A 14,018-nucleotide genomic window follows, 5' to 3' on the forward strand; every position below is an offset into this window, starting at 1 on the left:
TCAGCACTTTTTTTACTTTCTTTTTATTTACTGTGCTTTTGCCCCTAGTTTTAACTTGAATTTTGAATCATGGTAAAAGGAACTGGATCCCTTCTGATCATTTGGAACTGAGCTACTCATCAAATGATCCGGCTTATTGAAATTTGATCCAACGGCTACACACAAGGAGTCTCTCTAAAAGTTATAATAATTGTAGTCGTTGGATCAAATTTTAATAGTCCGGATCATTTGAAAGTAGACTCAGTTTCAAATGATCCGGAGTGGATCCGGCTCCATGTTAAAAAAAACTCAATTACCTGCTCTACAACTGCAAACCGGTGCAAATGACAACGGAGGAGGGGACCCCAATCTTCAGATTGTCATAATTATTTCTGTTGTCTTGGGGTCAATGCTGTCATAATCCTAACTGGTCTGGCCCTTGTAGTAAAGCTGTAGTAGTTGTACAAACTCTCTGATTTGGTCTCTTGACCTGTGTTTGGAGGGACAAGGTGCCCTTTCCACAAGTCCCTTGTTTGGAGGGAAACTTCCTGACTCAGGGCAATCTGTTGCTTGGGACACAATTCATTTCCCTAGGGAAAGACTTCTCAAAGATGGTATAAAATATTGATGATATCGGAAATATCGGTAGTTCAAAAACATGGAAATTTCGATGGAAATATCGGGATATTATCGATATCGATAAAAATTGTATAAAAACCACGAAAATTGTAAGAAAAACTTTGAAATTTTTATGAAAACTTTGGAGAATGTTTATTTAGTCAATTATCTATAAGTTTATCAAAAACAATTAGAAGGAAATGCATTACATGATGGATTTAACTGATTTAAGTTGATTGTACAACGAGCTGGCAAACACTGTGAGTGTAGAAAATATGTAATAATTAATGAAAAAAAGATTAAACACACCATAATCATTTATATATAATGATTTACTACAATATTTTACACTTTATACATTGCATGGTAAGATACATGAGTGATTTAGTACCACATAAAGTTCCTATGAGGTTCAAAATTTTCACTATCTTCATCATCTCTATGTGTAGAGTAAGTTTATTGTCAAGAGTATTCATCAAATGATAAATCCCCAAAATAGTTTTGCATGTAATTGTTAACATGCCACTCATATAAATATAAATATTTTAGCATATTATCACTAAAACATAAGTGATATATGGTGGTTACGATGTTGGAGGAGTAAAATGGGAGGGGTTCAAATCCCTTTTGTTTGTGTTTTTTTTCCTCCCTTTTTCCCTTTTTTTTTCTTTTTTTTCCTTCCTTTACATCGATATTTTCGATATTTTAGCGATATTACACCGATATTTTGACAAAATATTACTGAAGTGTGAGCGAAATTATCGACATCGATATTTTCCGATATTATCGTTGATATTGTCGATATTTGTACGATATGTACATAGATATGTTCCGAAATATCCGTGATTCGAAAAAACCGAAATATCCTCGATATTTCGTCGATATTATCGATATTTCAGACTATGAAGATACCATATCGTCCTACGTCAATAATGTGTCATGTAAAACAGTTGTCTTTGTTTCTATTGGATTCTATCTCATTGTATCACATTTTGTTTTGTGATATTTGAGAATCACCGTCAATACCTTGGTGTAGGTCCGGGATAATTCTTTGTTCCACACTCTAGGGTTATTTACAACTATCCAATTAAGAATACTCAGATGTACTAGCAAGTGCATCAAAGATGCAGTCATCGATTTGCCCGAGAGGCCACAATTACCGCGAGCAAACATATTAATGACGAGGACGGCATTTTTGCTATGTTACTAATACTTGTACTTGCTCTGCTATTCTGCCCCATCCTAGCTGAGGAATAATTATGGGGTGTAAAACAAAAAAATATGCTGATTGGGGCCGGGCATGCTATACTTAATTAACTCCCCATTAACAATAAATAATAAATAAATAAATAAAAAGAAAAAGTAAGGCCATTCCATTAACAAAAGACCCACGCCCGAATTCCATAGCTTTGGGTCCGTTATCCCGATCATGATTTTCCTAACCCCAAAGGGAAAGGTCCTTCCCTTTTTGGCCAGTTGTGGGCGAGGAGGGATTCGAACCCCTGACACCGTGGTTCGTAGCCACGTGCTATAATTCTCTGAGCTACAGGCCCCACCCTGTCTCCACTGGATCTGTTCGCAGGAGTACCCTAAAAAAAGGGAGAGGAAAAAGACATGGCTTCACATTATTAGTGCGGAATGACACAATCACTTTACGGGGGTTTTGACCACATTCAATTTACTCAAGTCGTTACAAACTTGAACGTAATCAAGTTGATTAGAGTAGTGTCTTCCTCCTTTTTGCACTCAAGTTCAAAACCCCCTCACATGGTTCAGACTCTTGAGATTTCAAAGAATTTGCTCAAGGATTTTGCTTAGTTGTATGCAAGAAATTCCTAAAATAAAATCATGATTTTAAATCAGAATTGTCCGGCGAAGTTCACCTACACACCCCTTTATTTCATCGTTTCGTAAATACATTCTAACATGCTGTAACGATTACACATACAACACGTACGGCAGCTACCCGACATATACAAGACAAAACCTTGCAGGATGGATGTTACACCCAATATTCCGTAATCTCTGCTATCTAATAACATTTAGTTGCAAAATCTAAAGATGTCATACACTGATCAGATTGTAATGATAGAACTGCCTACTGCAAAAAATCTCTCGGGTCGGTGACGTAACCAGTCAAAGCTGACGCAGCAGCCGTATAGGGGGAAGCGAGATATATCTGGCCTTCCTTGTGACCCATTCGGCCTGGGAAGTTCCTGTTTATTGTTGAGACGCATACCTGCAAAGACAAGATGGTTAAAAATCTACCAGTATTTATTTTCAATACAATTGAAATTAAAACCAAGATGTTCTCCTCGCAACAAGGTTATCTGCAAATGGGGTTATGAAACCCCCAAAGGCAGGGAAGTCAGCCCTAATTCTATCAAAGACAACGATATAGTGAAATGCAACAATGCATGAGGTCCAGCTGCCCCAAGACATGAGAGCACATTAGATCCTTGTGGATGTATTGCAGAAAAGGATGTACTTGGCTGAGGTTCATTTAAGCGAGCATACGTGTCTTTCGGACCACCCAGGCAAGCACCGCAACTGGGACTTGCAGGTGTGTCGCATCCAGCTTCCTCAAATATCTGAGAGCAAGTCTTGCCACCAGACCCTGGTACTGGGAGACCATACACGTCCATCTAAACCTACAAATTTAAAAATATTCAAAAAACAAGATTTCATGTGGATCGTGTCTTTGAGAATTTAGGCTGCTTATAGAATTCTTGAATTAAGGGCATTACTGAAGCATTGACATTTCCTGTTTATATTTTCTTTCCATATTCTTACAAATTAAAGGTGGATGAATGGTCAACACTTAAGAGCACTTCCATCTGAGTAGTTGACAAAGCTTATTGATGAGCAATGGAAAAGCACAGGCGTCCTCACGGAAGCAGAGGGCTCATTTATTGAAGTAAGACTCATTTATTCCACATTTTCAATTTTCAGTTAATTTTTTGTTTCTAAGTTCTTAATTCTTCAATATTGCTGTAGATGACACCTCTCTTTCAAACAAGATTGTTTGTGGTTTACAATCTTTTAGAAAAGGTCTGCTGTATTTGGTTATAGAGGTTCTTTTCTATTTATTTTTTATTTCGTGGATTGTAAACACTAGAAAGCTAAGCCTCTGACTACCCTGAGCCACGTTTTTAGAAGGTAAAAAGAGAGGGATACTTTATGTTCTATTTCTTTTGTGTGTTCTTTTAAAATTTAAGGTTGTGTGAATAGCATGTCAATAATCATGCGGAATCAGGAAGCATTGCTCATCTAATTGTGGAATTTAGAATCTAATCTTGAGGTTGTAATTATGACACTTAAAGTGAAACAAATATGGTCCAACATTGATCCAAAACATGACTTGCTGGTTTACCACTTTTGTAATTTGGATAATCTTGCGAAGACTTTCTTTGAGATTTTTATAGTGGTTTCTTTTTTTGGTGGGTAAGAGAATGGAAGAGTATTTTCTGTGTTACCAACAGTTCAAAATAGTAACTAATACTCATCCATATATTCGCCAGTGAAATACTTTCCATTTTTAACTTATCCTTGGGTAGGAAATTTTGATGAATTTATGCTTTTTTCCTCCACTTTTCAGTGTTTTCAGGCGATTGGAGCTGAATATGGAGAAGGTTTTGAGAGTTTTGGACATGTTGGACCTCTCAGGGTTCATGTGGTGTAATTTATGGAGTTATATGTATAGTAGTCATTGTTTTTTATGCTCTGTCGAAATTCATTTACTGATTATGCTATATGACTTACTACTGTTAATTTTTACTGTGGGTAGGATTTTTTGGATGACAAACTGCAATAAGATTTTCTTAAACGAATACGATATGTCGTGAAACTGGATGAAGCTTATGGTCTTATATTCTCTTTTGACAATGTTGTGGTAAGTTTTTATAACACTCATTAGTTATGTGTTTCAGGTTCAGATGGCTAGAAATGAAAATGTAATGAACTGTGAAACATTGTATTTATGACATCTTACTAATCAAGAAAAAGATTTAAACGTGCAATTATTAACAGAGATCTAATTGTATAACAGTTACTTTTTTCGGCAAGGGTTTTTGATTTTTCCGACAACTCTATTTTTTTTTTTTTTTTTTTGAGTTGCATGTGATAATTTATTTTCAATGTGATCCCGTATCTGTTTAATTAATTATATTCTTAAATCATGTAGGAAGACTAGCAAGTAGCAATGATGCTGTTTTCTAAATAGTTACTCTTCTTATCGTAGACCAAACCATTGAGATAATAACACTGCATGTAACATTCTTTCGAAGCAATCCATATGTCGATATTGGTAAGTATCGTTTCTCTATTTGTCCCTTATGATATATTTGTTCACAATGTGGTATTTTGACCAACATTTTGATATTATAAAGGAATTAGCTTCATTTTTCACAACTTGATATTTCCAATTTGGTGGATGTACTTTATTAAGACATTTGAACACGGTTGACCATCTATGCACAAATTCAAATTATAGTTTCTGTTTTGGGATTTCTTTAGTCATGTTAGAAGTTAAATTGCAAAGACAGATGATCAACTGTATTTAATATTTTGTTTGTTTTCTTTGGTTTAGGTTTGAACTAAAAGAAACTAAGAAAGGAATGATGCACAGTCACAGTGATATAGAACGCTTACATTGCAGCTTCAGCTATACAATTTTTGCCACCCCAAGTGATCGATAGGTATATAACTTTCTGTTTACACCCTACCAAAGAGTGTTTTCTCCTATTTTTCATCCAGCTTTTATCTAATATACATTTGTCATTTTTCGATCTTTGTTATACATTTAAGGTAGTGAGACAAAACTAATCAAAGAGGCAAACGCACAAAAGTGAATGAGGTGCTATAAAATTGCTGAAAAAGGTAACCATACTATATTCTTATTTTCTTTATGGTATAATTCCATTGTCATATAAATTCATGTGTTACAATATTTTCTTTCCTTGCCTAGGGTGCTTTCTTAACAATCAATAGTACTGGAGAAAAACTTTGAGCGTTGCAGTAAACAACATTTGTCGTATTTTGTCATTCTAGAAACTTCTACAATTTTTGGTGTCTGTTGCATATAGATTAAATCTTTCATATGTAAATAGTATAAATCTTTCATGGCATAGACTTTACATCTTTGAAACATAATCTTTCTTACAATTTTTAATCCAAAAGCAACGCGCGGGTAGAGCTTTCTAGTATATATCTATACGTATAATACCACGTATCCCTAGGTTCTTCGAATTCATGCTTTTTGTGTTGATTATTTTTCAGTTGTATTGTTTTTCTGTTTGATAGCTGAAAAACTGATACATTTGAAGCAATGAAAAGAGAAAACCTAATATACATGCAATAGATTAGCTAATATGCATGTTTTTTTAACCAGCCGAGAGGAACTTTGGATATTTTACTCCAAATAATTGAAAGGGGATTGAATAAATTTGATGGGTTTTTATTATTTCTTAAATATATGTGGTCTGTGAGAATTCAAGAATTGTTGTTTTTTTTATTAGAAGTGTATTTGGGTTTAGTTCTTAATCTGTGTTCAGTTCTCCATTGTCATTGTTAGGTTAATTAAGGATCAAAATTCTAGTTTTTGATCACTAGTCCATTTTTCCTTTCGCTAGAAAAAAAGAGGGCAGTTTCAAAGGTTTCGTGGACTGGAACTTTGCTCTAAAATCTCTTAATTATATAATCCTTTATGGTTGGGAAAATCCTTGAATTGATGCCTTTCTTTATTGTATGATTTCAACCATAACGATATTTCTTCAACATTATATTGTTGTGCTTTGGCCACTATCTCACCAACTTATAAACCCACAGTTGAACAATTTAAAATACAAGAAATAAAGACACCAAGAGAATTACGAGGTTCGGCAAAAACCTGCCTACGTCCTCCGAGAGATATTGCTCTTCACTATGAGAATAACTAGTACAAGATACACTTGAGTTAAATCGACATAACCCAAACCCCAATCCCTTGTACCCTCACAGAATTTTACTAAGAGACTCACTCTCTCCAAGAGTTTCTCACTCTCACTCTATATTTTTCTACCACTTGTGTTCTCCTCTGGATGTTCCCACACTTCTCTTCCCCTCTCACTCGGCAAGCCCTACTTAACATGCAACCCCTTTCTTTCTTTACATTAAATTACAAAGAAAGCAAGCACACTTGCATAAAGAAAACCAAAGTTTACGGGGTCATGTTTCCAAAGTCCAAAAGCAAGCCTACTCTTGCTTTGTCCTTTGTAGCAACTTTAAATGATGACTACAAACACAATCATGATTGTCTTCCACAAAACATGCTCCTTGCTTTGACTTTTAATCAAGCCCCAAAGCCACTCACGGGTTACCTTATTGTTGCTAGCTCAAAATATGAGCCAATCACAACATATATAATCCTTTATGGTTGGGAAAATTCTTGTTTCTCTTGCTTGAGGAAACTGATTCTCTTTTTGTATGTATCAACTTTTGGAGATTCTTTCCGACTGTTGTTGATGTGGTGCATTGATTTTTGGTTTCTGCAAATGATCATTCATAGGTCATTCGCATTATTCTATTCATTTGTTAAGAGTTTCGATTGAATATTTTCCCCTAGTTTTGTTTGTTGTATTGAATTTGGTTATTATGATTAGCATTTTTTCATGAATTTGATTATTATGATTAATTAGACTAGAGCTTACTATATTTGTTTGGTTAATTAAGGTACTTTGTTGTTTTATTAACGCATTGCATATTATATGATTCGGATGGTTTTTGTTAAGTATGTCTTGAATTGATTTTTTTGTTACTGCTACTGTTTCCATCACTAGTAATTAGAAATGGGAGATGAACAACAAGAAATTGGAAAAGTGAAGGCCAAAAGTGATTATAGCGCTTGGACTTTGGAAGAGTGCAAAGTGTTGTTACAATTGCTCGTTGAAGCTACATTGCGTGGATGGCGTGATGCTAATGGCTTGCTAACCAAAGATATTGTGACGACAAGAATACTTCCGGCACTTAATGAAAGACTAAAGTGTAATAAAACTTATAAGCATTACACAAGTCGAATGAGATATTTTAAGAAAGAATATGGAAAGTATAGTCAACTTATGGGAAGCAACTTTGGCTTTGGGTGGGATGCCAACACAAAGAGATTTGTTGCTGATGACGAAGTTTGGGAAGAATACTTTTGGGTGAGCTTCTTGGCTTTTATTTAAAATATTATATGTAACTTGAATGTATACTTATAATTTATTGAACAATTGTGATTTTCTTGTTTATTTTGTAGGCCCACCCAGACCAAAGAAGCATTTGCAAAAAATCTTGTGATGACTTTGAAGATTTGCAAATCGTACTTGGAGATGCAACTGCCACTGGAAAACACTCATTGGGATTGGGTGAGGAAACTGATGCAAGAACTTTTGTAGTGGAAGATAGACAAGGTGGAACAGAGGAAGATGAACAAGTTGGATAGAGAACTTGTTTTACGATGAGGAAAATGGGGGCTTTGTACTAAATCAAAACCAAGCATCACACCAAACTTCATCATTCGATCAATCATCCCCATTCTTACCCACTCAAGCCACTAGCTCAAAGATTCCCTCAGAAATCACCAACCGTAGGAAACGAAACAGAACCCAATAGCAAGGGAATACTAGATCATTTGAGACCACTAATCAAGCTAGAATTATGGAAAATATTTCACTTACTCTCGGTTCAATTGCCACTGACTTCCGAGGAGTCCATAGTCTGTTGGAGAAAAGGGATAAGGATAGAGAGAGACAAAATTCTATATGGGATGCCATCAAGGAAACCCCAAATTTGGATGAACCTACTCGCTATCAAGCGGTCGCTTTGCTCGATACTAAAACAAAAAAAGATGCATTTATGAAGATGTCACCGGAAGAGCGGTCAAATTGGATACGCTATAATTTGAAATGATATGACTCATGATACATTAGTTTTTTTTGTTCGTTTTATTTTGGATTATGTTTAATTGGCTTATTCATACTTGTTAACTGAATTATGTTGGATTATGTTTAATGAATGATGTGTTTAGTTTAATTAATGATATTATGTGAGAATGTAGGATTTAGCTCTGTTGAATTTGGATAATGTACTATTGCTATTAGACTATGTAGGAAATTGAATGTGGGAATGTAGGATTTGGCTCTATTGAATTTTTGTTGTGGTTAACCGAAAAGGCTGCTTGGCTTCCCCCAATTGAGGAAATCTGAACTCTACTTGATCATAGTGTTCGTGGAACACTCTCCACTTTTTCTCAGGTTTCTATATCAGTGTTTTTTGTTCTTTTTCTGAAATTAATTTGTGTTTCATTGTTATTTGATTCTAGATTAGTGCGCGACCTTCTTACACTTTGTAAGTAGTAGACTCGTCAATTAGTATTTCTTGGTCTATTGTGGAGATTATGATAATGAACCACCAGATATCAATCTTATTTAAGGGTAAAATCCTAAGAGTAAAATCCTAAGAAATCTTTGAAAGAAGTCCAAATCTTAAGAAATCCACGAAAGAAATCCATACAAATCCATAGAAATCTATATTAGAAATCCATATAAATCTGACAAAATCCATATAAAATTGAGAATATTTTAAAATCCTTTGAAATCTGTCACTTAAAAAAAATCTATTAAAATCCCGTGAAATCCAAATTGATTTTTTTGGTGGAACCAAGGTACATAGCTTCAACAGGAAGTAGCACTTGTCAGATTTCAACAGAGAAGAGCTCTCATCACCTTTTGGTTAAGGGAGCTTATTCCGATGGTGATTCAAGAAGAAACCCAACGTTCTTAAAATTGAATTTCCTTGGGAGATATGGAGAATTTGACATCTTTTTCCAGATGATTTTGGATTTTATCAGGCTATACTCGAGGGGCCTAAGTAGAAGGAATTTAAATCTCCCAATCTCACACTCCTAGAAGGTGTTTGTGAACAGGAAGAAGAAAAGGAGATTGATGATGATGACGATACAATATGCCCATCAGGCGAGTTGATTGAGGGGAAATTATCTGAACAAAGAGAGAGGTTGGAAGGGTTCAGTTTTTTTAGTGTGGAGGAACTAAGGGAGTTGAAGGAGATAACCTCGAACAACAGTTTTGTGGACAAGTCCAGATTGACAGAGGATTTTGGTTTTGATTCTTCGTGTCCGTTCGAGTTTGGTGAAGAAGAGGAGCTTGGTGATTCTACGCAAGATGAAAAAGAAATCTTTGATGTTATTGAACGCTTTGACGGCGTGCTCGAGAATCTCTTCACCGATACAACCGTGGAAATAAGATCGACACTGGATGAGGTAGTTTCTCAGTAGTATTATAAAGGAGTTTCAGACGCTGTGGAACAAGTTGAAATCAAGGATACTGAAAAGAACAAGAATTTGTTAAAAGTATAGCAGGAGGAAAAGGTTGGGATCCATATCGGTCAAATGTGAGGCAAATAGTCGAGCTACCAATTTCATGTCAAATCTGAAAGTTTCTTTGGTTCCACTGAAAAGGTCTTTATTTCATGGAAAAAATACTAGGAAAGTCAATTTTAGCAAGTATGTGGGTGGAAAGAAGGGAGATAAAAAAGTTAAGAGGGGCATTGTCAAACTTTGTGAAGATAATTAGTTGGAACGTTAGAGGTCTGGGAAGTAGGCAGAAGAAGGTATCTTTGAAAGAGCAGTTTCGTCGCTTAAAGCCCGACATCGTAATTTTACAAGAAACAAAGAAAGCATTAATAGACAGGAGGCTAGTGGCAAGTGTTTGGGGAAGTAGATTTAAAGAGTGGCCGGTTTTCGCCCCTGCACAAGGAAGATCTGGGGGTATAGTAGTGATACGGAACATAAAACAAATCTCAGTTTTTGAATCTTTGGTTGGAGTATTCTCAGATTCAAGTCCCTGTTTAGCAGCAATGAAGAGGAGTGTTGGGGTTTGGAAGGCATTAACTGGTGCTCAATAAGGTACCGTTTGGTACGTGGGATGAGACGGAACAGAGTGGGACGAGACGTTCCGTCCCACGTTTGGTACGCCTAAAACGGGTGGAACGTGTTGTTCCACGGGACGAGTTTTGGGTGAATTTTCGTTCCACCTCATCCCCTGGAATGACTCGTTCCACATTCATGGAACACAAAATTATAACCTCTTCGTCTCCTTCTTCTTCCTCCTTGTTTTCATCCGAGGGCATCTTACTCCCTCTCCGTTCCATTCCGTCCAGTCCCATCTGCATACCAAACGATACCTAAATGAATATGAGGCAGCTTGGCTTGAGAGGCCTTTTGAGAAATAGGAAGTTCAAAGTCAGTTTTTGATTGTGGAAGGGATAAGTCGCCAGTTCCAGATGGGTTCTCTTTGCTAATGTTTCAAAATTGCTAGGATATCTTGAAAGTGGATATTTTGAAGGTGATGGAGTTCTTTGAGAAAGGGATAATAAATGTGGTGACAAATGAAACATTCATCTGTCTTATTCTGAAAAAGTCAAATTCTTTGAAAGTGACGAACTACCGGCCTATAAGCCTAGTTACTAGTTTATACAAAATTGTGGCGAAAGTGCTTGCATCAAGACTAAGGGAGGTTATTGATGAGTCAATTTCATATTATATATTTTACCCTATTCTTAGTATGTTTTGGTAATTATTTTGGTAGAATTTTGATACTTTGATTTATATTTTCAATATAGGATGTTCGACTTCCTCTAGAGCAAAACGTGGTCAAACAGACGAATTTTGGAGGGATTCAAATTGAAGGACGTTCATGTGTCTCTTGGCGTGTTCGTGTAAAAATTTGAGATTTTTCTACCAAAGCGGTTATTTTCTGGAGACGAAATAAAGTAGCAGTGTGCAGTGCTGGAAAATGAAGTTTCTGGGCTTGAATTGCGTTTTTGGAGCCCAAGATGACCTCTGATGGGTTCGTAGCCTTCTAGAAAAGTGTTCAGAATATTCCAAACCTTAGATCCAGCTATATTAGACCGGATTTGGAGCAGTTTAAGGGTCCAAAACGTGGCTGTTCAGATTTTAGGCGAATATTACTATTTAATTTAGGGATATGTTTCCTATTTTATTTTAGTATTTAGTTTCCTAGTTGGATTGGAAGACATTTTATTAGGAGGATTTAATTTCTGCTAGGTTACATAAGCTTTCCCGCTTTATTCTGGTAACTTCTTCTTCGTGCGTTCTTGAAGAGAGGAAATTGGCCAAGCGTAGAGATTTTTAGACTTTTTCCATTCTAGGTGTTTTCGATCTTTTATTTTTTCAATAAAGAACTTTATGATTTTTATTATGAATATGCGTAACGAATTCTCTTTTCGCTAGGGTGAGGTCACAAGCATTAGTAAGAATATGTAGTTTCTCTTCAATTTGCTTATGATTATATGCATGTCGGTTTTCGAATTATTAATAACTGATTTAAACAATCTAATTATCTTGACGCTTGATCACCATTATGACGTTTAGAAAAGTAATTTGATGCAATTTTGGTCAGAGGTTGGTCCCTGAAATTGACGAAGGCTTCTTGTGATTAATATGTGCAAGTTCACTTAGGATGAATACCACGTCTTGAGGGTTGCATGGTTTTTCAAAAGGTTTCATAGAATTTAATGAGTCATGCATGTTTAGATTTTATTTGAATCCCACAAACAGATTGCATGTTTGATATACGCTCTATGTTGGGGGTCCAAGTAGGCGTATATTAGGAAAACCTAACCTTCGAAATATGCATGTATAAGTCATAAGTAATTAAGAGAACTAAATAGGATTGTTAAGGTGACAGTGGATCCCTAGTGTTTTCTTAATTTGATTTCTACCAAATTGTTTCCTTTTTCTTCATCTTTAATATTGCAGATTAGTTTATTTTTATTAGTTAAATTCGTTTTATTAAATTAGGTCATAAAAATCAATCATCTCAAATTTCTGTTTTACAATAATCAATTGGAATTTGGTTTGCTTAGAATGATTTAATAATCCCTGTGGAGAACGACCTTATGAGATCCGTTTATACTACAATAACCTTGTTATTCCTGCAAGTATTATATGAGTTTTTAACCCTTTTGCATGTGTGGTAAAATCTCTATCAGTTATGGGTAGCACAATCTTTCTATATCAAGGAGCTTTTGTTAAAGGTAGACAAATTTTGGATGTGGTCCTCATTGCAAATGAGGTTGTAGAAGAGGTAAGGCAGAAGAAAAAGGAGGGATTGGTGTTCAAGATTAATTTTGAAAAGGCTTATGATCATGTGGAGTGGAGATTTTTGGATGAAGTCTTACAAAGAAAAGGTTTTGGCAATTAATGGAGGAAATGGATGCAGGGTTGTCTAAGTTCCGCAAATTTCTCAGTTTTGATCAATGGGAGGCCTAGAGGAAAATTTAAAGCTTCAAGAGGTTTGAGACAAGGTGATCCATTGTCACCTTTTCTTTTCACCTTTTTAGTTGATGTCTTGAGTACATTATTGGAGAAGGCACAAAAGAATCATCTGATCAAAGGTTTGTGCATTGGGCAAGAAAAGGTGGAGATTTCGCATCTTCAATTTGCTAATGACACCATTTTTTTCTTGGCAGGGGCTGAGGAAGTTTGGAACAATTTTTAGAGTTGCTCAACTTATTTTGTACTATTTCAGGTTTGAAAATTAACAAAGCAAAGTGCTCTTTGGCTGGAATAAACTCAGATTGTGAGAAAATTAAAAGGATGGCAGATTCTTGGGGTTGTGAGGTGGGTAGTTGGCGAATAAAGTATTTGGGTCTCCCTCTTGGGGGAAGGCCAAGAGCACTTACGTTTTGGGATCCAGTTGTAGAAAAGATCGAACAAAGACTTCAAAGTTGGAAGAAGGCTTTCTTATCTAGAGGTAGTAGATTAAGTTTGATTCAATCTGTTTTGGGAAGCTTGCCAATTTATTACATGTCTTTGTTCAAAATTCCTTGCGGGGTGATTGGATGGCTGGAAAAACTATTGAAAGGGTTTTTTTGGGAAGGGGTAGAGGAAGGAAAGAAAAACCATTTGCTGAAATGGGAGGTAGTTATTAAAAGTAAGGAGGAAGGGGGTTTAGGTGTGGGGAATTTGAGGAAACGGAATGAAGCGTTACTGGCTAAGTGGTTGTGGAGATTCCCAAAGGAATCAAATGCTCTTTGGCACAAGGTGATAAGAAGTACGGGTTGCAGGAAAATGGGTGGGATGCAAATCCTTCGTTGTGTGTTTCAAGTCGTAGCCCTTGGAAAGATATTTCGTCTGGTCTTCAATTGTTCCTAGAGTGCTGTAAGTTTGAGGTGGGCAACGGGGATAGGGTGAGGTTTTGGGGGGATGATTGGTTGGAAGGTGGATCATTGAAAGAGCAATATCCTAGATTATTCTTGTTATCGAGAATGCACAACCAGAGCATTTCAAGTTTTGTGGATTTTTCTCTTCATTCTTTGAGCTGGACTTTTGATTTCAGAAGAAATTTGAATGAGTTGGAGAT

At 36.0% G+C, this 14,018-nt stretch overlaps 1 long non-coding RNA gene across 1 annotated transcript; it reads left to right on the forward strand.

Annotated features, from left to right (window-relative positions):
• Window positions 1–3,292: 3,292 nt before the first annotated feature.
• Window positions 3,293–5,652, forward strand: LOC114820707 (uncharacterized). The gene is made up of 6 exons (XR_003768160.2): window positions 3,293–3,514; window positions 4,196–4,489; window positions 4,838–4,903; window positions 5,186–5,294; window positions 5,404–5,475; window positions 5,564–5,652. It is a non-coding gene; the product is annotated as an uncharacterized lncRNA (long non-coding RNA).
• The last annotated feature ends 8,366 nt before the right edge of the window (window positions 5,653–14,018 follow it).

The sequence above is a fragment of the Malus domestica genome, chromosome 13 (genome assembly GCF_042453785.1).
Source record: "Malus domestica chromosome 13, GDT2T_hap1".
Taxonomy (NCBI): Eukaryota; Viridiplantae; Streptophyta; class Magnoliopsida; order Rosales; family Rosaceae; genus Malus; species Malus domestica.